General features: G+C 43.4%; 1 long non-coding RNA gene across 2 annotated transcripts in view; it reads right to left on the bottom strand.

The window, feature by feature from the left end:
• Positions 1–13,271, bottom strand: part of LOC118000364 — a 59,406-nt gene extending 46,135 nt beyond the window's left edge. For both annotated transcript variants that reach the window (XR_004676441.1, XR_004676442.1), the window contains exon 1: positions 13,229–13,271. This is a non-coding gene — a long non-coding RNA (uncharacterized LOC118000364). The remainder of the gene's footprint in view (positions 1–13,228) is intronic.
• Positions 13,272–23,015: the final 9,744 nt, after the last annotated feature.

Genomic DNA, 23,015 nt, shown 5'->3' with positions numbered 1-23,015 from the left:
GTCCTTTCTAATGGGCCTTTGAATTTTGGCCTGCTCTCAGCACAGACTGAATTCTACTTAAAGGTCCAGACTCATGATAATTCATTTTCAATCTAACAAAGAGACCAATACCTGTTTTATTACTGGTTACGATAGGCTTTCACTCAATGCAAAGCAAAAGCAAAGCATTCCATGGGATTTCCACATGTTCTTCCCTAAAAGTTCTCTTTTTTCTCTGTGCTTGTTTCCCTTCGGAGAGAGAACCTTTTGCCACTTAGAATTGCTGCCAGGTGACTCCATTTCCTGCCCCAGGTCCTATGCTGTCAGTGTTTCCTTTTCCTCTCTGTGCCTCCAGGAACTGAAGTCTCTCCCCAAACCTCAGTCCCAACAGTTAATGGACCTCGACTTGGTGCTGCCCTCCTGCCTTCCAGAACCTCATTCAGCCTGAGGTGGACACCTTCCATCCTGTGTTCATGCCGAGCTGAGGTTGTTGGCTCCTCCAAAGCAGCAGTCGTGCACAGATTTATTAAATTTAAACATCCAGTATTTCTAGCATAAATCTCCATATTCTAGTTATTAATCAAGCAAAATTCAGCCATCACTTCTCAGAGTGCCTTCACAAATTAATTAAATGCTCTTAAATATTTGAAAACCAACTTTGTATATAATTTTCTTTTTAAATTTTCTTCTGAGTTAAGACCTTCCATTGGGCTCTCAAGTCACATTAGTGTCATAATGCCAATTCATCGGATCCCGCACACGTTATGGAATTATATTGTAAACTTTTACACTATTGCATGACTTGGGTTGACTGAATTTTTTTTTTTTAAGATTTTATTTATTTATTTGACAAAGAGAGAGAACACAAGTAGGCAGTGTGGCAGGCAGAGAGAGAGGGAGAAGCAGGCTCCCCGCTGAGCAGGGAGCCTGACGCGGGGCTCGATCCCAGGACCCTGGGATCATGACCCCAGCTGAAGGCAGATGCTTAATGACTAAGCCACCCAGGCGCCCTGGGTTGACTGAATTTTGTGTTCCTCTCATCTTTTCCTTGCTTGGCAAGGCCATAACTCACACACTTTTAAATAGCCCCCTTTGTATTCTACATGGCTTTCCTGGTTTTGCTTGGCTCACAACTTTTAGGCCCTGTGCTAATGACTCCCCACTCGATGTTAATACTGCCCAACACCAGTGCCTTGTCTCTTCCCCAGTTTCTGACCTCCCTGGGCCTGTCCTAACATCTCTACGTGGACCAAGTTCCAATGCTGAGACCCGACCTCTACACTGTTACTCTTGCCTTTTCCCCTTCCTGAATACCCCCCACCCCCCGCTACCCATCCTTCAAGGCTCGACTCAAATCCTACCTTCCTTCACCACAGCCCATAGGGATTTCTCTCTTCTCCACATACATATCGCCCACCGCTGCCAATAATCATTTTATATTACCTTGTGCATCATATTATTGCTAGTAGTTTTTCCTGTTTTTTGTTTTCCCTCACCTATATTAGAAACTCTTAGAAGGCAAGAGCTGTGTTTTAGAGGGTTTATATCCCGGCTTATGGCCTAGCATGGTGCCTTGGGCATGACAGCAACTCAGTAAGATGATTGAGAGGTTAGGTGATTGAGGAGTTGACTTTCATTAGCATGTGATTCCTAGAGAGCATGTCTAATTCTGCTCCTGCCCAGTATACTATGGGTAGTCACTGGTGACTGAGCAATATTAATCCAGACTAACCACTGGAGGCTATGGCACATTCCATCAGCATGTAACTCTGCTTCTCAGTTTGTTTCATGCAGAATTACTGACTTCAGCCAGCTAATAAATTCCAGTGAAGTCATATCTGGTACAGATTTTCCATCCTGAAATTACGATGCCTAGAGTTGTCCAAACACCTCTATCTGAAAATATCCTCCTGTGTGCTTAACTCTGGCTAAAAAGAAAATGCTGAATAATACGCTTCAGTGAGGGGCACCTGGGTGGCTCAGTTGTTAAGCGCCTGCCTTCGGCTCAGGTCATGATCCCAGAGTCCTGGGATCGAGCCCCACATCGGGCTCCCTGCTCCGCGGGAAGCCTGCTTCTCCCTCTCCCACTCCCCCTGCTTGTGTTCCTGCTCTTGCCATCTCTGTCTGTCAAATAAATAAAATCTTTAAAAAAAAAATATGCTTCAGTGAGCCTTATTTATGGACAATGAATACGCATAGAGACGGGATAGGAGAAGAAGCTCACAAAAATCCTTTTGCTAGGTTTAGTTGTGTCAGGACTTAGAGGAAAACAGACCTTATTTTCATGAGAACAAAGTTTGCAGTTTCTGGATGTATGTAGAAGAGCAAAGGGGTGTCTATAACTCCTTCTACCCAGAGGAAGGAAATTGGAAAAAAATGTCCACATGACAAACGAACCAAGTGTACAACCAAACCCCAAACCCGAGACAGCTCTGATTTACTGCAGGAACCTGGGGAGTCTCCCAACTCAACCATTGGCCTGGTGGTTTTAAAGAAAGCAGTTGCCTTCTCCCCACCCAGCAGGAGTGTGAGGCAACTCCTGTCCCCCGCGCCAAGTGTTTTACAAAATACCCTGCATTACCACGGCAACAGCCCAGCGTCTGCTTTCCTGTGGGTGTGGTTAGACGAAGTACTGCTGCCTTTTTTTTCCCCCTGGTTATCTGTTTGACGAGTTACAAATTTGAAACATTAATCATGGGAAAAGGCCAAGTGACACACAGCACAGACAGCTGTCACATAGCAGCGCAAAAAGCAAAGAGAAAGAGATCCAAAATGACACAATTTACTTTACGGGAACAGCTCCTCTTCGGTGTATGTCTCTGACGCGACTTTAGTTACAGACAACACTGAACTACCTCAGGATGATAATGGTAATTCCTGAGGCCTGACAATGAGGTCTTAATGCTCACTGCACCACTTTTTATTATTCCTATTTTACGGATGAATAAACTGAGACACGAGACTTTTAGGCTGCACAACTGGGAAGGAACCAAGGCAGGATTCACTCAGGCAGTCTGACTCCGGGGACACACATTCGACCACTATATCCGATTGCCTCAGGTTATAGGACAGGAAGATCTTCCCAAGTTGTCTGGTTGGGTTTTTTGTTTGGTTTTGCCAATGAAAGCTCGATTATATCAAGGCTTTGAAGACTAAACTAGGATGGATTTCGAATTTGACAGCTAACTGCTAAGTAAGCAAAAACTGAAGAAGTGGTGTAGGAGAGACCTGGCTAGTAACTGGACAGAGATGCTCCGTTCACAGATACACGGAGAAAGTTCTGTGTTTGGTGCTAAGCAGCCCCAATTCCTCCTTACAGCTCGCTGCTTTACCTTCCTTCACAGCCACACATTCTCCTGGCTTAGGCCTGGCTTCTCACAAATCCCACCCCTGACCACAAGGGCCCCCGGGGCGGGCGGGAGGTTTTGCGGGGGGATAGGTCAGCACAAGTCCACCGCCATTCCTCGCAACAATTTACAGATCCTATCCTACCGACAGAGGGCCATCAGGGACACCTAGGACAGCCTTATGCCCTGGAGAAGTATCCTGAGAGGACATCCTCTCAGCTGCCTGAATTGCTTGGACTCACGGACGGCTATTAGCTCTGGGTCCACAGCCATTATTTGAGACTAAGATGAAAAAGGAGGCAATGACCACTGTCGTTTAATACAGCTGAGAGTGGAGGTTTGATTGCACCTAAATTCAAAAGCAAACTGAAAATTACATTCAGCCACTTTTTTTTAGGCACTGAAGTGAGTTAAGTATTCTGTCATTGTTGGCTAGCAGTTTCCTTAGGTCTAATTCGGGTCATTAAAGGTAACACAAAATTCCTCTGGGCTTACAGCATCATGCTGTATCATGATACTGTAGGGGGCAAGGCAGGCCGCCCCAAAATGGGCCACTTTGGCATGAAGATTATTTGAAGTTAAAAAGCAATCAAACCCCAGCAGATTCAGGAAAAGCTCTCCACCTCCCCCACATCTACCTGAGAAGAACTGAGATAGAGAACCTGCTCCAGAAAAGAGCTATCACCATGGATAACTACATTTACCATGAACTAGGTCTGGTAGGCAGGGAGGAACCTAGCAAGGCCTGTTTGATCAAAGTCCTCTGTGTCCCATTGTTTCTGAGTGGCCCAGCACATGTGTGTTTACCAAACATGTACTCTTTTTCAACTTCCTGTGAATTGCATTCCTTCCCTTTGAAGTCCCAGGACCTACTCCCTGCTCCTTAGCTCAGGACTACTATATACCACATTCTGCCAGACTGTCTTTGGAATTTCCATGTCTGTGTGGATTCCCCGTAGATATGAACTTAAATTTGATTTTCTCCTGTTAATCTATCCCATGTCAATTTGATTCTTAATCCAGCTAGAAGGACCTAGAAGGGGACAGGAAATCTTTGCTCCCCAATACTACAAAACTTTTGTGCCACAGTAAGCTAGTGTGCCAGGTGTGGCCACCGTGTTAGGCCTTCCGTGGAGAGGTCAGCAAAATGTGATTGCCAAGAAATTCATCTCATCCTCAGAGGAGCATGGATCCTGCAGCAGGGCTGCCTGGGCTCATACCCCACCTCTGTGGTTGACTAGCTGTGGAACGAACAGGGCAAGTTACTTTACTTCTCTGTCCCTCAGTACGCTTACTCCTAAACAGGGGATAGTATAGTTCCTACCTCTTAGGGTTGTTGTGAGGATCAAGAAACTAATTCATGCGAAGTGCTTGTAACAGTTCCTGGGATAGCCTGCAACATATTTCAGCCTTGGCTTTAAGAATCTGCTGTTCAGGGCACCTGGGTGGCTCAGTCGTTAAGCATCTGCCTTCGGCTCAGGTCATGATCCCAGTGTACTGGGATCGAGCCCCGCATCGAGCCCCGCATTGGGCTCCCTGCTCAGCGGGAAGCTTGCTTCTCCTTCTCCCACTCCTCCTGCTTGTGTTCCCTCTCTCGCTGTGTCTCTGTCTGTCAAATAAATAAATAAAATCTTAAAAAAAAAGAATCTGCTGTTCATGGGGCACCTGGCTGGCTCTTGATCTTGGGTAGTGAGTTCGAGCCCCACACTGGGCAAAGCGATTACTTAAATAAATAAACTTGAAAAAAAAAATCTGCCATTCAGTTGAGCTTACTGTGTTTCCATATGAGCTCAGCCTGCCTGCTAAAGTAACTTAAGTATGTTGAAATATGGTATGTGGGGGAGGTCAGTTTGCTTGCTAAATGGGATGCCACTACATAAAAAGCCTTATTTACCTTATTTGTCTCTAAGTAATTCTGATCACAGTCCCAACGAAGCACCTGGATCAAGTTCAAAAGGGAGGTCAGACAGATTTCAGGAAAACAAACCATAAACCCACCTTGTTTGCTACAGATCTACTAATGTGGGGATAGCGGAGTTCTGAGGAATGGGAACCAATCCCCATTGTTTTAAATCACAACACCTGCAGGGGATGCAGGCTGTCACCAACTTTCCCATGTTCCCTCAGGAATTTCTACAAAGGAGGGTTCTAGGGTTAACAATCTGAGGGTAGGGTATGGATACTTCTCTTGTAGCTTCATTTGCCATAGCAAAATAGTTGCATATTTACTTGGAGGGCCTTTGTGGAAGGTATTTTGAGGAAAATAAGGGGCTGAATCCCCCAAACTGCCCCTTGGTTATTGCCCCTTTTCTCATTTCCCACTCAGTGTCAGGAGTGTTTAGTTACATCAAGGATTTATATTATGTTTTAAGAGTATTTTGAGGGTGTCTGAGTGGCTCAGTCGGTTAAGTGTCTGCCTTTGGCTCAGGTCATGATCCTGGAGTCCCAGGATTGAGCCCCACATTGGGCTCCCTGCTCAGCGGGGAGTCTGCTTCTCCCTCTGCCTCTGCCCCTCCCTCTGTCTCTCACTCACTCTTTCCCTCAAATAAATAAATAAAATCTTTAAAAAAAAAAAAAAGGTATTTTGAGAATTTCGTATTTCCCCCTCTCTCCTTCCCCAATGAGATCAGTGAGGAATCCTGGAGTGTTTCAGACTAGGCTGTGTCTAGATGTACTAGAAAAAGGAAAAGACAAGAAATGCTATTTGACTACATCCATTCTCCTAATTCAAGAACTTCCTTTTGAGCTTTCAGCTAATGCCCTACTATGACAGGTGTGTATATAATATACTCTTGTCCACTAACTTGAAATGTTTTTGAAGACTGGGCTTAGTGGTGCTAAAACTGGTACAATTCCTGGCAGTTCAGTTACAGGAGGTCTTGGATGATGTGATTTTCAGTAACTTTGCTTTGCCGGGTTCTTGCTTCCCAGCTCCTCCACATGGAAGGGCTGGATACGTGTTGGCGACACACGTGTGACCAGGTGCCGGCACTGGGTAAGATGTTCTCGGCACCAGGCAGCAGCTGACTCAAAGGCCTTGGAGCTAGCAGATCACAAGTAAGTGAAGAGAGAGTTCGCCCATGGGGACAACCCCATTTCAGTTCCACTCTACTGCTGCCAAGTAGGAAATAGGGCAGGGATTTCAGACATTCCTATAGTCTCAAGAGAAGCCAGAAATCTAGGTTGTTACATGAAATCTCCTGATTTTTAAGGCTGGCAAATTACTAAAGTATCTTTTTAAAAGATTTTATTTATTTATTTATTTGAGAGAGAGAGAGCACATGAGAGGGGGGAGGGTCAGAGGGAGAAGCAGACTCCCCACCAAGCAGGAAGCCCAATGCCGGGCTCGATCCCGAGACCCCAGGATCATGACCTGAGCCAAAGGCAGACGCTTAACGACTGAGCCACCCAGGCGCCCCAAGAAAATTTTGACCTACATGAAGGCTAGGAGGATATATAAAGTTGTGTAGGACCTAGGGGGGTTCACCATTGCACTGACTGTAGGACGTCTAACCCTGACCCTACCCGCTGAGTGCTGCTGCCTGCCAATCATTGTATAAGCAAAAAACACAGTTGTAAATTCCCCACTTTTTAGAGGTGACTCATCCTTGTTGAGAATCACCAGTCAAAAGGGTCAGCATTTTTTAGTTACCTGTGATTTTCATCGGGAGAGATAATAAAGTTGACATTTGTTGAGTACTAATTATGTGCCACCCACTGTTCTAAGCTCTTAATCTATTTTAACTGATTTAATCCTTAGAACAACTCTACAGTGTAGAGTCTCTTATTATCCCCCATTTACAGATGGAGGAATTGAAGCTTATCAAGGTTAGGCAACTCATCCAAGAAAACACAGCAAGGAAGTAAAGAAACTGGAATTCAAACCCAGGCAGTCTGGTGCCAGAGCCCGTGTGAGTAAACACTGCACCCACTGCCTTATGGTAGACCGTGGTCAGTCTTGAATCAGTTCCCTCAAAATACATTGTGATTCTCTTAAAATTTATCAGTGTCCTCAGCTAATCTAAGCCTGCTGTTGCGGAAACTGACGAAGATCATTTGACTCCCTTTCCAGCTAACCTGCCCCATTTTTGTCTCTCTCTCTCTCTCTCTCTCTCACACACACACACACACACACACACAGACTACACTCACGTAACTTCTTTTCCTCTGGCTCTTTGGAAGAAATGATGATATCACAGTTACTGCAGATCCGTGAACCCTGGTATCGAGGACTGGTGAAAATGAGTCAGGGGCCCTTTGTTGGAAGGATCATGAGTGTGTGTGTGTATTGTATTTTCACCACTGATATAATAACTTGGTTACAGTTGCTTGGTAACATACACTGTTGTAAGCAATTTTTAAAAATTGAAAATGGCTCTGGTAAAAGTCCACACAGATTTTTCCACCCCTCTTACAGTAGAACTTATAGTAGTTCTCACTACTATCACAGAGAAACAAAAATTCAGTAGTCCCTCATGCTTTACCTTCCCTCACTCCCTTGTGTTTGCCATCCACTTATAACATTCTTTTTGCCAAATTTTGCAAGTTTAGACATTTAAATCTATGGCATGGAATTGCTTCATAGTGGCTTTTGAAATCGTTACCTTAGATATTTATTGGCAAAACTCTATCACTGCTGTCCTTCACTAAAAAAGAAGAATTAAATAAATTTTGTATTTGAGTGGTCAGTATGTGACCACACTGAAATATATGTATTAGAACCCATAGTCTGAGAGGTGGGCTCAGTGGAATCCCATGCAGAAACTGTACCATTGCAATCACAGTGATTCCATGTGTACTTGCAAGATTTGGAGTCCATCCTGTGTCTTCAGATTTGTTATGTGAAGTTATAAGAATCTGTAATCTTTCTGTCCATCGACAGATGAATGGATAAAGAAGATGTGGTATATATATACAATGGAATATTATGCAGCCATCAAAAGGAATGCAATCTTGCCATTTGCAACGACGTGGATGGAACTGGAGGGTATTATGTTGAGCGAAATAAGTCAAACAGAGAAAGACATGTATCATATGATCTCACTGATATGAGGAATTCTTAATCACAGGAAACAAACTGAGGGTTGCTGGAGTGGGGGGTGGGGTGGGAGGGATGGGGTGACTGGGTGATAGACACTGGGGAGGGTATGTGCTCTGGTAAGTGCTGTGAATTGTGCAAGACTGTTGAATCTCAGATCTGTAGCTCTGAAACAAATAATGCAATATATGTTAAGAAAAAAAAAAAGAAGAAGAAGAAGAAGAAGGTAGCAGGAGGGGAAGAATGAAGCGGGGGAAATCGGAGGGGTAGACGAACCATGAGAGACGATGGACTCTGAGAAACAAACTGAGGGTTCTGGAGGGGAGGGGGGTGGGAGGATGGGTTAGCCTGGTGGTGGGTATTGAGGAGGGCACATTCTGCATGGAGCACTGGGTGTTATGCACAAACAATGAATCATGGAACACTACTACATCTAAAACTAATGATGTAATGTATGGGGATTAACATAAGAATAAAAAAAAAAAAAGAATCTGTAATCTTTCTGGGCCTCCAGTGTTCTCATTCAGGTAACAAATATTTACAGGACACCTGCTACCAACCAGAATGTAGACTGAGGTTTATGGGGTCAAAGAACAGAACATTGTCCTTAGTCTCAAGGAGAATCTCAGTCATCCCAGAAAAGAGAAGAGACTAGATGCTCTCTGAGGTCTCATTCAGCTTTAACAGTTTATGAATCCAGGAGTCTAAATAGAATTTAATGCTTACTACCTTTTAGGTGTGTGTGTGTGAGGTTCCCTGAGCTCATAAATTCTGTTAGATTTCAGAAAACAATTATTTGAAGTTAGATCACTGAAAAGGTTTCTCCAAAACAGTAAAAGAAATCATAATCTTACCTCAATTCAAAGCATCTCTGTGAAACTTTCCTTTTTTCCAAACTAAGGTATAAGTATTGCTATCACTTTCAATTCCATTTAATTTTAATTAAGTGCTCCCTCCCCCTAAAAAGTCACTGAGCACCTACAGGCCCTCTCTTTTCTTGGTAGTAATTACTTATTTTATAATACCAGTGCTGCTGGTGTATTATCTTTACATATATAGAGGCAATTTTAAATGAGTATATTTTAAGACAAATTTGAGGTTTTTAAACCTAAGAGAAGTGGGGCGCCTGGGTGGCTCAGTCGGTTAGGCAGATTGGTTAAGCATCTGCCTTCGGCTCAGGTCATGATCCCATGGTCCAGGGATTAAGGCCCACGTGGGGCTCCCTGCTCAGTGGGGGATTCTGCTTCTCCCTCTCCCTCTGCCACTCCCACCACCCCCCTCCCCCCACCACCCCTTCCCCCCACCATGCCCCTCCCCGCACATGCTCTCTCTCTTGCACTCTCTTTCCTCAAATAAATAAAAAAAATTCTTTAAAAAATAAAAAAATTTAAAAATTAAGAGAAAAAAATAAAAAAAATTAAAAAAATTAAGACAAGTAATTTTAAAAGAGTAAGGAAGAGAGAAAATCAAAGAATAAGGAAGTTAAGGTAAGAAGCAAAATGTAATTACGGTAGACAGGATCAGGGAAAAAAAGTTAAAAGACAATGCAAAAACAAAATTTTTGTTATTTATTTATTTATTTTAAAGATTTTATTTGACAGAGAGAGACACAGCGAGAGAGGGAACACAAGCAGGGGGAGTGGGAGAGGGAGAAGCAGGCTTCCCACCAAGCAGGGAGCCCGATCCCAAGATCCTAGGATCATAACCTGAGCTGAAGGCAGACGCATAACGACTGAGCCACCCAGGCGCCCCAAAACAAAACAATTTTTAAAGGAAAGGAGAGCAATGGGGTAGGAAAACAGCAGGGAGGAGAGTGAGACACATCCTTTTTCCATCTGTAAGCTTCACTTTGTTTTATTCCCACCCCACATCCCCCCAACAGCTGATACCCCCTTAGTCACAGTGCCCCATAGCTTCTTTTTGAATTGTGCTAAAGACAACAAAGTACCAGGGTCAATGGGCCTCTGATGCCCCCCTGCAGGTCCTCAAGGCAACTTGCTCTCCCTTTTTTAAAATATGACTTAACAGATTATAATTAACCTGTATATATAAACCCGGGTCCAACAAGATAGAGCAAATACAGGTTTCAACAGTGTATGTTTCTGGGAATGACATCAAGATTATGCTCTGGGGGCACCTGTGTGGCTCAATTGGATAAGCATCCGACTCTTGATTTTGGCTCAGGTCATGATCTCAGGGTCCTGCAGGGGGTAGTCAGCTTGGGATTCTCTCTCTCCTTCTGCCTCTGTGACATCCCCCACCCCTGCTCGCTCTCACTCTCAAAATAAAAAAAAATAAATCTTTAAAAAAAATTATGCTCTGGTATTGCTCATATTAATGAAATGAGAGATTTCACCAATATTTATAGAAGACTGGCTATGATTTAGTTAAAATGCATGTAATTTGTCAGGAACAATGGGTTTGAATTCCTGCTCTATAACTTACTAATTTCGTGAACCTGGGAAAGTTAACTGATCTCCTGGAGCTGTCTTCTCACCTTTAAAATGGACATATCAAGACAGACACCACAGGGTTGCTGTGAGAATTAAATGCGGTATTATGGGTATAAAGTGCCTCATTCAGTATCCAGTACCTGAGAGCTCCTCAACAAGTGGTGGCTCTCACCACCTCATTCCAAAGAGGAAAATATATTAAGAGTTCTGTATCTCTTATGATACCAGAAACCAAGGAAATGTAAGTAACAGCCATGTTCTTTTGGAAACCAAAAAGGTTAAAAACAATGTATCACTGTGTAAGGCTCAGCTTTGACGTTTTCCTAAACCCTTAATAAGACAGTGGTCCTTAAAGGGACAAGCTATTAGGTATTGTGATGGACACAATTTATTAGCTTATTGAGGAAAATTAGCCACAAGTGTATGGGGAAATAAAGATGTATACAATCTTTCTAATTATTCAAAGGATGTTCATAAATAGCCAAAAATTTTACCTCCTGACTACAAATTCAGAAGATTTAGGCCAAAAGTCAATGGAAGATACAGATAACTGCCTAAAAACACCTCTTGTAGGCAGAACAGAAGGCCCCCAAAGACGTCCACAGTGTAGTCCCCAGAATCTATGAATGTTGCCTCATGTGGCAAAAGGGATTTTGCCGGATGTAATTACATTAAGGAACTTGAAATGAGATTATGCTGGATTGCCTGGGTGGGCCCACTGTACTCACAAGGGTCCTTAAATGTGAAGAGGGAGGCAGAAGAATCAAAGGAGATCTGGGATAGTAGCAGGGGCTGGAGGCCCTTGCTGGCTGGGGGCCCAGCACCAAGGAGTGAGGGCGCCCTCTAGAGGCTGAAAGGCAAAGAACCCGACCTGCCCCTAAGTCCTCCAGCCCTGCTGACACCTCAGATTTTAGCCCATGAGACCCACGTTGAGCTTCTAACCTCCCCAACTATCTTTGCGTTGTTTTAAGCCACCAAGTCTGTGGCAATTTTTCAGAAGCAATAGGAAACTAATACACACTATCTTGGCTGTTTCGGGTTAATGTGCAGTTTTGGTGAGAACATACTGAACAAAATTGTTAACAAATTCTGTGATGTTCCGTCTGTGTGTTCTCAGTGTACCATAAGGTAATTTCAAAAGAAATGAAAGGGAAAAAAATGTAATAGATAAATGGAAGGCAGAGTTACTATAGCCTACTTGGAAGTACTAAAACCACAAACTTTATGGAACGTATAGCTGCAAACAGTTCCACACAAAGATACAAAGAGGGGTAATAAAAAACTACAAGAAGTCCTAATGTATTTCTCTATGAGCTGGGAAGATGGTCAGTGGATTATTAACTGTGCTTAAAGCCCACCTCTCCTCATACAGAATGTCAGTCTAAAAAGCCACATTTACAGTTTCTCGAGCGAAAGAAAGACGAAAAAAGGCATACATTTGGCAAAGAATGTCTCATAAGCAAACAGATCTATAATGTTGGTGTCACTTCTCAGTATCTACCAAAATTTTTATGTAGGATTAGCTGAAGTATATATAAGTTACAGTACATTTTTCTCTGAAATAGGCCAGATGGTCAGAAAGCTATAGACCTATTGCCTCCCCTGCTGAGTTTCTCCACTCCCCTTGAAGTGCTTTCCTTGGACTTCAGTACCACCAGCTTATGTTGAGGGACATTACACGGTAGAGCTATATGAGGCTTCTTGCTGTCTTTGTGTCATTGAGCGTGTTACTCGTTGCATTATATTGAATTCCCTCGGTGAGAACCCCTGTATACATTCATGCCTCAAAGTCTCAGTACCAGAAACAGGTAAGCTATTTCTAAGCAGAGGGTGGTTCTTTTTACCTCTTATGGAAATATAACATATATGACATTATACATTTGTCAAAAACCAAATACAACATAAAGAGCAAACCCTAATATAAATGATGGACTTTAGTTACGGCATCACTACTGGTTCCTCACCTGTAACAAAGGCAAGCTGTTAATAATAGGGGAAACTGGGGGAGAAAGGGTACAGGAGAACTCTCTGTACTTCCTGTTTAACTTCTCTGTGAAGCTAAGATTGCTCTAAAATATAAAGTCTATCTAAAATATCTATACAACAGGGAGCCTGGGTGGCTTAGTCGTTAAGCATCTGCCTTCGGCTCAGGTCATGATCCCGGGGTCCTGGGATCCAACTCCGCATTGGGCTCCTTGCTCATCCGGGAGCCGGCTTCTCCCTCTCCCTCTGCCGCCCCCCTACTTGTGCTCTCTCGCTCAAGCGTGTTCTCTCTCTCTCAAATAAATAAATAAAATCTTTAAAAATAAATAAATAAAAATAAACTATCTATACAACAAAGCGCACACATCTGCAGAGCAGGGGATTCAGCAGGGGTGGTAGCAGCAGTTTTTCAATCTCTGAATCCTCACCTGAAACCAGACAGACAGGGGCGCCTGGGGGGTGCAGTCAGTGAATCGTCAGCTCTTGATCTCAGCTCAAGTCTTGATCTCAGGATCGTGAGTTCAAGCCTCGCATTGGGCTCCACTTTAAAAAAAAAAAAAAAATCAGACAAGCAAGTGGATAGCAAAACCAAAACCTCATGGACATTCACCGTGTGGGGAGGAACTTCTGGCCCTTTCCAGGTCCCTCTGGCTGGACTAAGGATCAAATTGACATGAGACAGGTTAACAGGAGAAAATCAAATTTAAGTTCATATCTACAGGGAATCCACACAGACATGGAAATTCCAAAGACAGTCAGGCAGAATGTGGTATATAGTAGTCCTGAGCTAAGGAGCAGGGAGTAGGTCCTGGGACTTCAAAGGGAAGGAATGCAATTCACAGGAAGCTGAAAAAGAGTACATGTTTGGTAAACACACATGTGCTGGGCCACTCAGAAACAATGGGACACAGAGGACTTTGATCAAACAGGCCTTGCTAGGTTCCTCCCTGCCTACCAGACCTAGTTCATGGTAAATGTAGTTATCCATGGTGATAGCTCTTTTCTGGAGCAGGTTCTCTATCTCAGTTCTTCTCAGGTAGATGTGGGGGAGGTGGAGAGCTTTTCCTGAATCTGCTGGGGTTTGATTGCTTTTTAACTTCAAATAATCTTCATGCCAAAGTGACCCGTTTTGGGGTGGCCTGCCTTTGGACCCTCTAACGTAAAAGTAGATGGCAGAATATCCCCATGAACCCCAAAATAAAAGCAAGTAGAGAAAAATCAACAGTCACAAAACCCACACAGTATCAGCATCAGTATGGGAAGAAGAAGGAAGAAATGGAGGCAGTGTCTAATGGACCCAAGAACAGGAAAACTTCAAAACAGCAACAGACCCAGAAGGCCCAGCTGAAACTGGGAGAGATTCTGCTCTCTCAGTACTAGGTGAGTGCAAGGAGCCCTCAGTAAAGACCAAGGAGGCTGAGCAGTCTGGCCCCTATGAACTATCAGTACCCATCTCCCAGGGTGTCCTTCCAGCACAGAGAGGAGGCAAAGGTCCTGATCAGGGAGGAGAACAGAGTCCAGAAATCTCAGAAAGCAGGCTCCATGTTTTTAACATTACACCAAACAGCAGAGGGAGCTCTGTGAAGTTGGAAACACTTTCTTACCTCATTCTAAAAGTTCAAGAAAACTACTTTCATATAAAAGTGAGCAACAAAAGAGGACTTAGGTTGAATCATCACAGTTTTTATAACACTAATTTTTTTTTTTTTAAGATTTTATTTATTTATTTGACAGAGAGAGACACAGCGAGAGAGGGAACACAAGCAGGGGGAGTGGGGGAGGGAGAAACAGGCTCCCCGCTGAGCAGGGAGCCCAATGTGGGGCTCGATCCCAGGACCCTGGGATCATGACCTGAGCCAAAGGCAGACGCTTAACGACTGAGCCACCCAGGCGCCCCTAACACTAATTTTTAAAAAGAGTTAAGGAACAGAATAATATTGGGGCGCCTGGGAGGCTCAGTCGTAAAGCGTCGGCTCAATGGGTTTATACAAATGGACATATACATGTAACCACTGTCTGTTTCAAGAATTGGAACATTACCAGCATCTTTGTAGGTTCCCATGTGCCCCTTCCTTATCAATAAACCCTTCCCTAAAGATAACACAATTTTGACTTCTATCATTTTAAATTAGTTTTGCCTGGTTTTGAAGGTTGTACAAATGAAACTTCAACCTACTCTTGTGTGCCTGGCTTTTTTTTCACTCAATATTGTTTATGAGGTTCACCAGGCTGTTGTGGGAGGCACGGTCCATTCTTTATCAATATATTAAAGAAGTTGTATGAGTTTACCACAGCTTATCTGTTCTACTGCTGATGGGTATGGAGTGGCTTCCACTTCGGTACTATTATAAAAGAAGCTACTCTGGACATTCTTTTCCTTGTTTCTTTCACTCACTTCTGTTGGGTGTAAGCCTAGGAGTGGAACCGCTGGGTCATAGAGAATGCATATGTTCAGCCTCAGCAGATACTATCCAACAGTTTTCCAAAGTGGTTTTTATCAATTTATACTCTTACTAGCAAAGAATGAGAATTCCAGTTGCTCCTCCAAATCTTGGTATAAATAAAAACTTTGGTATTGTCAGGGGTTTTTTAGTACCCATTCTGATAGGTGTATATTGGTTAACTTGCATTCCCCTAATGACTAATAAAACTGAGTACCCTTTCATTTGCTTATTGACCACTGGATATCCTCTTTTCTGATGTACTTGATTGAGTCACGAGCCCGTGCGTGTGTGTGTGTGTGTGTGTGTTAGACTTTTCCTTATTGATGTATAGGTGTTCTTTAATTACATAAAGCCAGGGCGCCTGGATGGCTCAGTCTTTAAGTGACTGCCTTTGGATCGGGTCCGGGATCAGGCTCCCCACTCAGCGGGTAGTCCACTTCTCCCTCTGCCCCTCCCTTCTGCTCATGCTCTCTCTCACACACACAAAAATAAATAAGTAAAATCTTTTAAAAAATAGTAATTACATGGGCGCCTGGGTGGTTCAGTCGTTAGGCGTCTGCCTTCGGCTCAGGTCATGATCCCAGAGTCCTGGGATCAAGCCCCGCATCGGGCTCCCTGCTCATGTTCCCTCTCTCGCTGTGTCTGTCTCTGTCAAATAAATAAATAAAATCTTTCAAAAAAAATAATAATTACATAAAGCCCTTCGTCAGATGCATTTTTACAAGTATCTTCTCCTCTGAGGCTTGCCTTTTTACTCTCTTATGGTATCTTTTGATTAATATAAGTTCTTAACTATAATTAAGTCCAATTTGTCAATATATTTCATTTATGGTTAGAGATTTTTGTATCTTGTTAAGAAATACTGTTTCTACTTTAAGGTCTTAAACATCTTCCTCTATGTTCTCCAAGTTTTATTGTTTTACCTTTCCTGTTTATGTCTATAATCCATCTGGAATTGATTTTTTTTTATTTTTAAAAATTTAAAAAAATAAAAGATATTTATATGAGAGAGCATGCAAGCATGAGTCAGGGGGAGGGGCAGGGGAAAAGGGAGGGGCAAACTCCCCACTAAGCAGGGAGCCCAACTCAGGCCCTGATCCCAGGACCCTGAGATCATAACCTGAGCTGAAGACAGACACTTAACTTACTGAGCCACCCAGGCGCCCCCATCTGGAACTGATTTTTGTGCATGGCGTGAAAGAGGGTCAAGGCTCATCTCTTGCCATCAGCTATCCAATGGATCCAGCACCATTTGTTAAAAAGAACGTATTTTCCCTGCTCTGCTGCAATGACACATTGGTTGTAAATTAGGTGTCCATATATGTGTGGGTCTGTATCTTCATGCTCTTTTCTATTCCATGGATCTGTTTGTCTATCTCAAACCTAATGCATCCAAAGCTGAATTCCTGATCTTCCCCCTAAAACCCATTCCTCTTATATGCCTTGTCTCAGCTGCTGGCAGTTCCATACTTCCAATGCCCAGGCCAAAATCCTTGGTCTCATCCTGACTCCTTTATTTCTCTCACACTCCACTTGCAATCCATCAGCAAATCGTGTTGCCTTTACCTTCAAAATAGATCTAGAGTCACTACCTCCATCACTCCCTCCCTGGTCCAAGCCACCATCCTCTCTAATCTAGATTACTGCATTAACTTCCTAACTGGTCTCCTTGACTAGTGGTAACTGGTTGGATGTGAGGCATGAGATAGAAGGAAGACTCAGAATGCCATCTAGGTTTCTGGGCATGAATGATGGAAACTGATTTCCAAATGGGCTAGGGAAGAAATTGGTTTGGGGGCAGAGGGAAGAAAGGACCCCCTCCTGTCAACTGTCCACCTAGTGGCCAGGGTAATGCTGTTAAGTTAGCACATCATGCCCCTGCTCTACACAAAAGCCTCCAGTGGTGCCCCATTTTGCTCAGAGTAAGAGCCAAAGTCTTTACGATGACCTACAAAGCTCTGTGTAATTTGGCTTCCATTAGCTCTTTCCATATAATATTCTCCTTCACTCATTTTTTTGCGGCCACAGTGGCCTCTTTGTTATTCCTTGAAAAACCAGGCAAATTCCTGCCTCAGGGTAGTTGCATTTGTCCTTTTCCCGAAACCTCCCTTATTTTTACCAAGTCTTTGCTCAAATGTCATGTTTTCAGGGATCCTTTCCCTGATTACCCCCATTCTAGTACTCCCTCTCTGCTTTTCCTGCTTTATTTTTTTCCTTAGTTCTGATCACCTTCTAACTCTGAAGTCAACAAAAGCAATGTGTTGAGAAAGACCAAGCCAGCACTCTTTAATGAAAACCATATGGTAAAGGAATGAATCATAACATCCATAAAGACTCTTAAAAATTTTTTGTATATTTTGTTCACTGCTATATCCCCTGCACTTAGAAGAGAACCTAATACATAGATATTCAATAAACGTTTGATTAAATAAATTCAACAAGTGAATCAATGAACCAAACTTGTCTTAAAGACCTCCAACATTTAACGGCTTAGTCAAGGAAGATTAACCTTCATAGGAGACTGAGAAGGAACAACCCAGAAGATGGAAAAAAAAACTGAGAGTCTCTCATGCCCCAGACACAAAGGGGAATTTCCTGAGTGCTACAGTGTCTTTTGTTATTCATAATAGGCCCTTTCAACCATACCTGAGTGTAAGCTAGTGAAGTGACTCAAGACAGAGCCCCTAGGTATCTTCAGGACTGCAGAGCCAACCATGGGACTGGAGGGTTGGAACTTTCAGTCCCACCGCTAGACCTCTGGAGAAGAGAAAGGGGCTGGAAATTGAGTTCAAACACCAGTGGCCTGTGATTTAACCAATCATGCCTACATAATGAAATCTCAATTTTAAAAAAACAGGGTTTGGGGGAAATTCCAGGTTGGTAAACCTGAGGTGCTGGGTGGGTGGCATGCTCAGAGAGGCATGGAAGCTCTGCATCACCCCCTCCACCCACACACCTTCCTTGGATTTGGCTGTCCCTAAGTTACACCTTTTACGATAAAATTGTTATGGTAAGTATGTGATTTCCTGAGTTCTGTGAATCATTGAACTCAGTGGGGAGAGGGGTGTGAGAACATCTGAATTTTTAGTCAGCTGGCAGAAGTGAAGGTAGCCGGAGTGCCCCATTTGCAGGTTGCATCTGAAGTGGGGCAGTTGTGTGGGATTGAGCCCTCACTCCACAGGGCCTGAAAAAAAATAGTCACTCACCAGATTTGAACCCAAGCTTTTTACCAGAATGTATTTAAAGAGTAGTCAAGGTTGTGAGATTGCACTCCGTGAAAAGAAATAGAGCAGAGGATAGATGTCCCAAGATGTAATGAGAAAGTTGATGACTCTACATAGAAGCAACTTTCCAGAGACCCAAGAATTAAACTTGGATAAGGTGGAGTTAAGAGAACCAGAGAAAAAGGAAGCTTAAAGAGATCAATACGTTTAATTGCTGTGAAGAGACCCAAGTAAGAAGAGGCCTTCAAATCCCCACTGAATCCGGCAGTTGTGAATGACAATTCGGTAGTACCCGGGAACAGAATATAATGGGTTGAGAAATGCGGTGTTTTTTAGAGCTGGGCTGTGGCAGAAGAGAGGGGGCAGCACTGGGAAGGAGGGTGTCCACTAGCATTATTGTTGTTTTGGGTGAAAGAGCAGGTTTAAACAGAAAGGGGCCGGGTGTAGAAAGCACCAAAGGGTAGGTGCCATCCCCCCTCTCCCCCGCTCAGGAGTCTGGTCACCAAGCAGGTTGACAAGTTTATAACTTGTGTTGATTCAATGTTCTTAGCATGTATAGTTGATATTTTCTCTGTATGAAAGAAGAAAGGACAACAACAAAAATGAACTTCATTTTTAAGAACAAACAGTCCTTTCTTCTGCTGCAGCGGCTGCCACCCCTTCTTCTCACAGGGAGGCTTCTGGGGGGGCAGTGAGTCCATTCCCATCTGTGTCCTGTTTGCTTGCTCCCACCCATGCCACACACCTCTCCAGTCTGGCCACCAGCCTCTCTCCACCCAAGCAGCTCTGGGGGAGGCCTCATTTGTGCTCTGTGTGAATAAATCAAAATCTTTCTCTCAAACTCCTGACTTTTGCCCATTGGACATCTCCAACTCAATAGATATTCCTTCTTCCCTCTGCCCCCAAACACACTTCTTTTCCCACTTTGAACCTCTACTCTCAAGCACATCCCTAATTCTAATGCAATTTCCACAAAGCCTCCATGGTGATCATTCTAAAATACAGACCAGATAATGTCACTGCTCTAATAGGACTCCTGTGGCTCCCCACGGCCTAGAGTAAACACCAACACAGTAGTATGGGTGGTAATGGTCCCTCGGGATCTGGAAGACCCCGCCTGCTCCTCCACCCTCACCTTTCCCTACATCCCCTTCCCAACCAACGCCGAACCCCACAGAAACCACTGGTGGCTCCCTGGACTTGCTGAGTGACTCCCCGCATTGGGGAGTCATTGGCGAGTCATTGGGAATTGCTCTTGGACACCCTGCACCTGCAATGTCCTCTCCTGCTTCACCTGCTGGGCCAACTCCTCTTGGCCCCACAAGACTTAACTCAGACTTCAGCCGCTCAGGGACTTAGTGAATTACACAGGGACAGTTTTACTATTAACCTATTGCAGCTTTCCTTTTCAAGACTCGTGAGCCATTTGGGCGAGTGCCCAGTCCTAAATGGTTTCATACAGTAGCAAAGGAAGTATGGCCCACAGTAATCCCACAACCATGGAAGTAGATATGTTTCTTTAGTCACGTGTCGGTGCCTTAAAATCTGTATTGAGCATTTATAAGTATTTATTTTTTAAAAGATTTTATTTATTTGAGAGAGAGCATGAGTGCAGGGAGGAGCAGAGGGAGAGAGACAAGCAGAGTTCACACTGAGCACAGAGCCTGACACAGGGCTTAATCCCACAACCCTTTCCAGCCTCGGGCCTTCTTGTATGTTTTTCCTCTTCTGGCAGTGCTCTTACCCCCAGCTCTTCAGATCATGAGATCATGACCTGACCCAAAATCAAGAGTTGGATGTTTAACCCGCTGAACCACCAGGCGCCCCCATTTATAAGTTGTTGTTGTTTTTTTTTTTTTAGATTTTATTTATTTATTTGACAGAGACACAGTGAGAGAGGGAACACAAGCAGGGGGAATGGGAGAGGGAGAAGCAGGCTTCCCGCAGAGCAGGGATCCTGATGTGGGGCTCGATCCCAGGACCCTGGGATCATGACCTGAGCCGAAGGCAGACACTTAACCACTGAGCCAGGCACTCTGTAAGTATTTTTAAATGGTGCTTTTTATTAGTCATGGCATACCAAGGCAAAAATAAGCTTTCTTAAAACATAATTCTATAAAGAATGGTGTTTATCCAGCTCAGCAGATCCCACTCACTATCAGAATCTTCATCTAACAGCATGGTTGGATCTATCAACCATCTTATGGGAGACTTTAACTCTGAAGTCAGCAAAAGCAACGTTGAAAAAGACTGACCCAGCACTCTGTAGTAAGAATGACATAGCAGAACATTCTTAGGAATGCATCCTAACATCCAAGAAACCATACCTTTGATGATAGCACCAGGACATATAATTTTCTCCAGATGTTTCCTCTGTAAAATAGGGATGATAATGGTTATCTCACGCAATTATCCTAATGATGAAGTGAAGAGAGCTTTGAATTAGAGATAAAAGTTGGGAGCATCAGCATATAGATAGTGTTTACATCCATGGGAATTGATGAGAAAATCTAGAGATAGGGGGTTAAGAGAGAAGAGTCCTCAGCCTCTTTCCAAATGTTTCCCATTCATTGGTTCATTCGACAACTGTTTTCTGAGCGCCACGATCTGTCCGTTACTGTGCCAGACACTAGAGATGCAGGGCTGGAGAAAGCTCACAGTCTCCGGAGGGAGGCAGAGGGCACACAAATATATACTTAATTATAAACTATGCTAAGTGCTTTAAGGGAAAAGTCCCAGCTACTGTGGGAGAACTTAACAAGGACCTAATTCGGATTAAATAAAATATGGAATGTGCAGCACCTAGCATTGCCTCTGACACACTTGTCAGGGAAGGATCACTAGGAAAGTGACAATTCTGCTGACATCGGAGGATTGGTTGGAGTTAGCCAGCTGAAGAGCTGGGGGTAAGAGCACTGCCAGAAGAGGAAAAACATACAAGAAGGCCCGAGGCTGGAAAGAGTTTGGGGTATTCCCTGAAAGGGAAACCATGTGGGGAGCGCGATGATGGTTAGAAAATGACAACGCCCTCTGTCTGGCCACTCAAGGCAGAACTCTCCCTCTTGCCTCTTGGTTAAAAGGATGATAAGAACCATCCAATACCTCTAGATACTACATCAACATAGTAATGATGCACACGAATTGCATCTGCCTGAAATAGTCCTCTTTCTAACCTCCCCTTTCCTCACCACCTGCTCCCCACGACCCGCACCCTTTGCCATCCAGAATCTCACTTTGGTGCACTACCCTGGGGATAACAATTCCTTGGCATGATATAGTCAAAGTGCTGAATGGGAAAAATCTGCAGCCAAGAATACTCATCCAGCAAGACTATCATCTGGAATAGAAGGAGAGAGAAAGAGTTGCTCAGACAAATAAAAATAAAAACTGAAAGAATTCATGGCCACTAAACCAGACCTGCAAGAAATATTAAAGGGGACTCTTTGAGTGGAAAGGAAGATCATAAGTGAGAGTACGAAAAATAGGAAGCACAAAAGCAGATATTTTGTACAATCTATAAAAATCAGTCAAGGGAGGGCCGCCTGGGTGGCTCAGTCAGTTAAGCATCTGCCTTCGGCTTAAGTCATGATCCCAGGGTCCTGGGATGGAGTTCCGCATCGGGTTCCCTGTTCATCGGGGAATCTGCTTCTCCCTCTGCCCTTCCCCCTGCTTGTTCTCTCTCTTGTCAAATAAATAAATAAAATCTTTTTTAAAAATCAGTCAAGGGATTCACAAAATAAAAGGATATAAAATATGACACCATATACCCATATACCTGGGTGGCTCAGTCGGTTAAGTGTCTGACTCTTGATTTCAGCTCAGGTCATGATCTCAGAGTTGTGAAATCAAGCCCCACATCTGGCTCCTTGCTGGCTGTGGAGCCTGCTTAAGATTCCCTCTCTCCCTCTCCTTCTGTCCCTCCCCACTCCCCCCTCTCAAGACAGACAAACAAAACAAAACAAAGCAACAAAAAACCTCCCAACAAACAAAAGTCCAGAACCAGATGGTTTCACAGGTGAATTCTACCAAACATTTAGAGAAGAGTTAATACCTATTTTTCTCAAACTATTCCAAAAAATAGAAGAGGAAGGAAAACTTCCAAATTCATTCTGAGGCCAGCATTATCCTGATACCAAAACTAGATAAAAACACCCCTACAGGCCAATATCTCTGATGAACATAGATGCAAAAATCCTCAAGAAAATACCAGCAAATCAAATACAACAATAAATTTTTAAAAATCTCTCACCACAATCAAGTGGGATTTATTCCCTGGATGCAAGGGTGGTTCAGTATTTGCAAATCAGTCAATGTGATACATCACATCAACAGGAGAAAGTATAAAAACTATATGATCATTTCAATAGATGCAGAAAAAGCACTGGACAAAGTACAACATCCATTCATGATAAATCCTCAACAAAGAAGTCTAGATGGAACATACCTCAACATAATTAAAACTAAATTTAAGTCTAGATGGAACAAAGATGTTCCATCTAGACTTAATAATAAATAACCCACAGTGAACATCATACTCAGTGTGGAAA

Source organism: Mirounga leonina, unplaced genomic scaffold (genome assembly GCF_011800145.1).
Source record: "Mirounga leonina isolate KUSES-001 unplaced genomic scaffold, KU_Mleo_1.0 Mir_493, whole genome shotgun sequence".
Classification (NCBI taxonomy): Eukaryota; Metazoa; Chordata; class Mammalia; order Carnivora; family Phocidae; genus Mirounga; species Mirounga leonina.
This window is presented reverse-complemented; position numbering and strand designations above follow the sequence as displayed.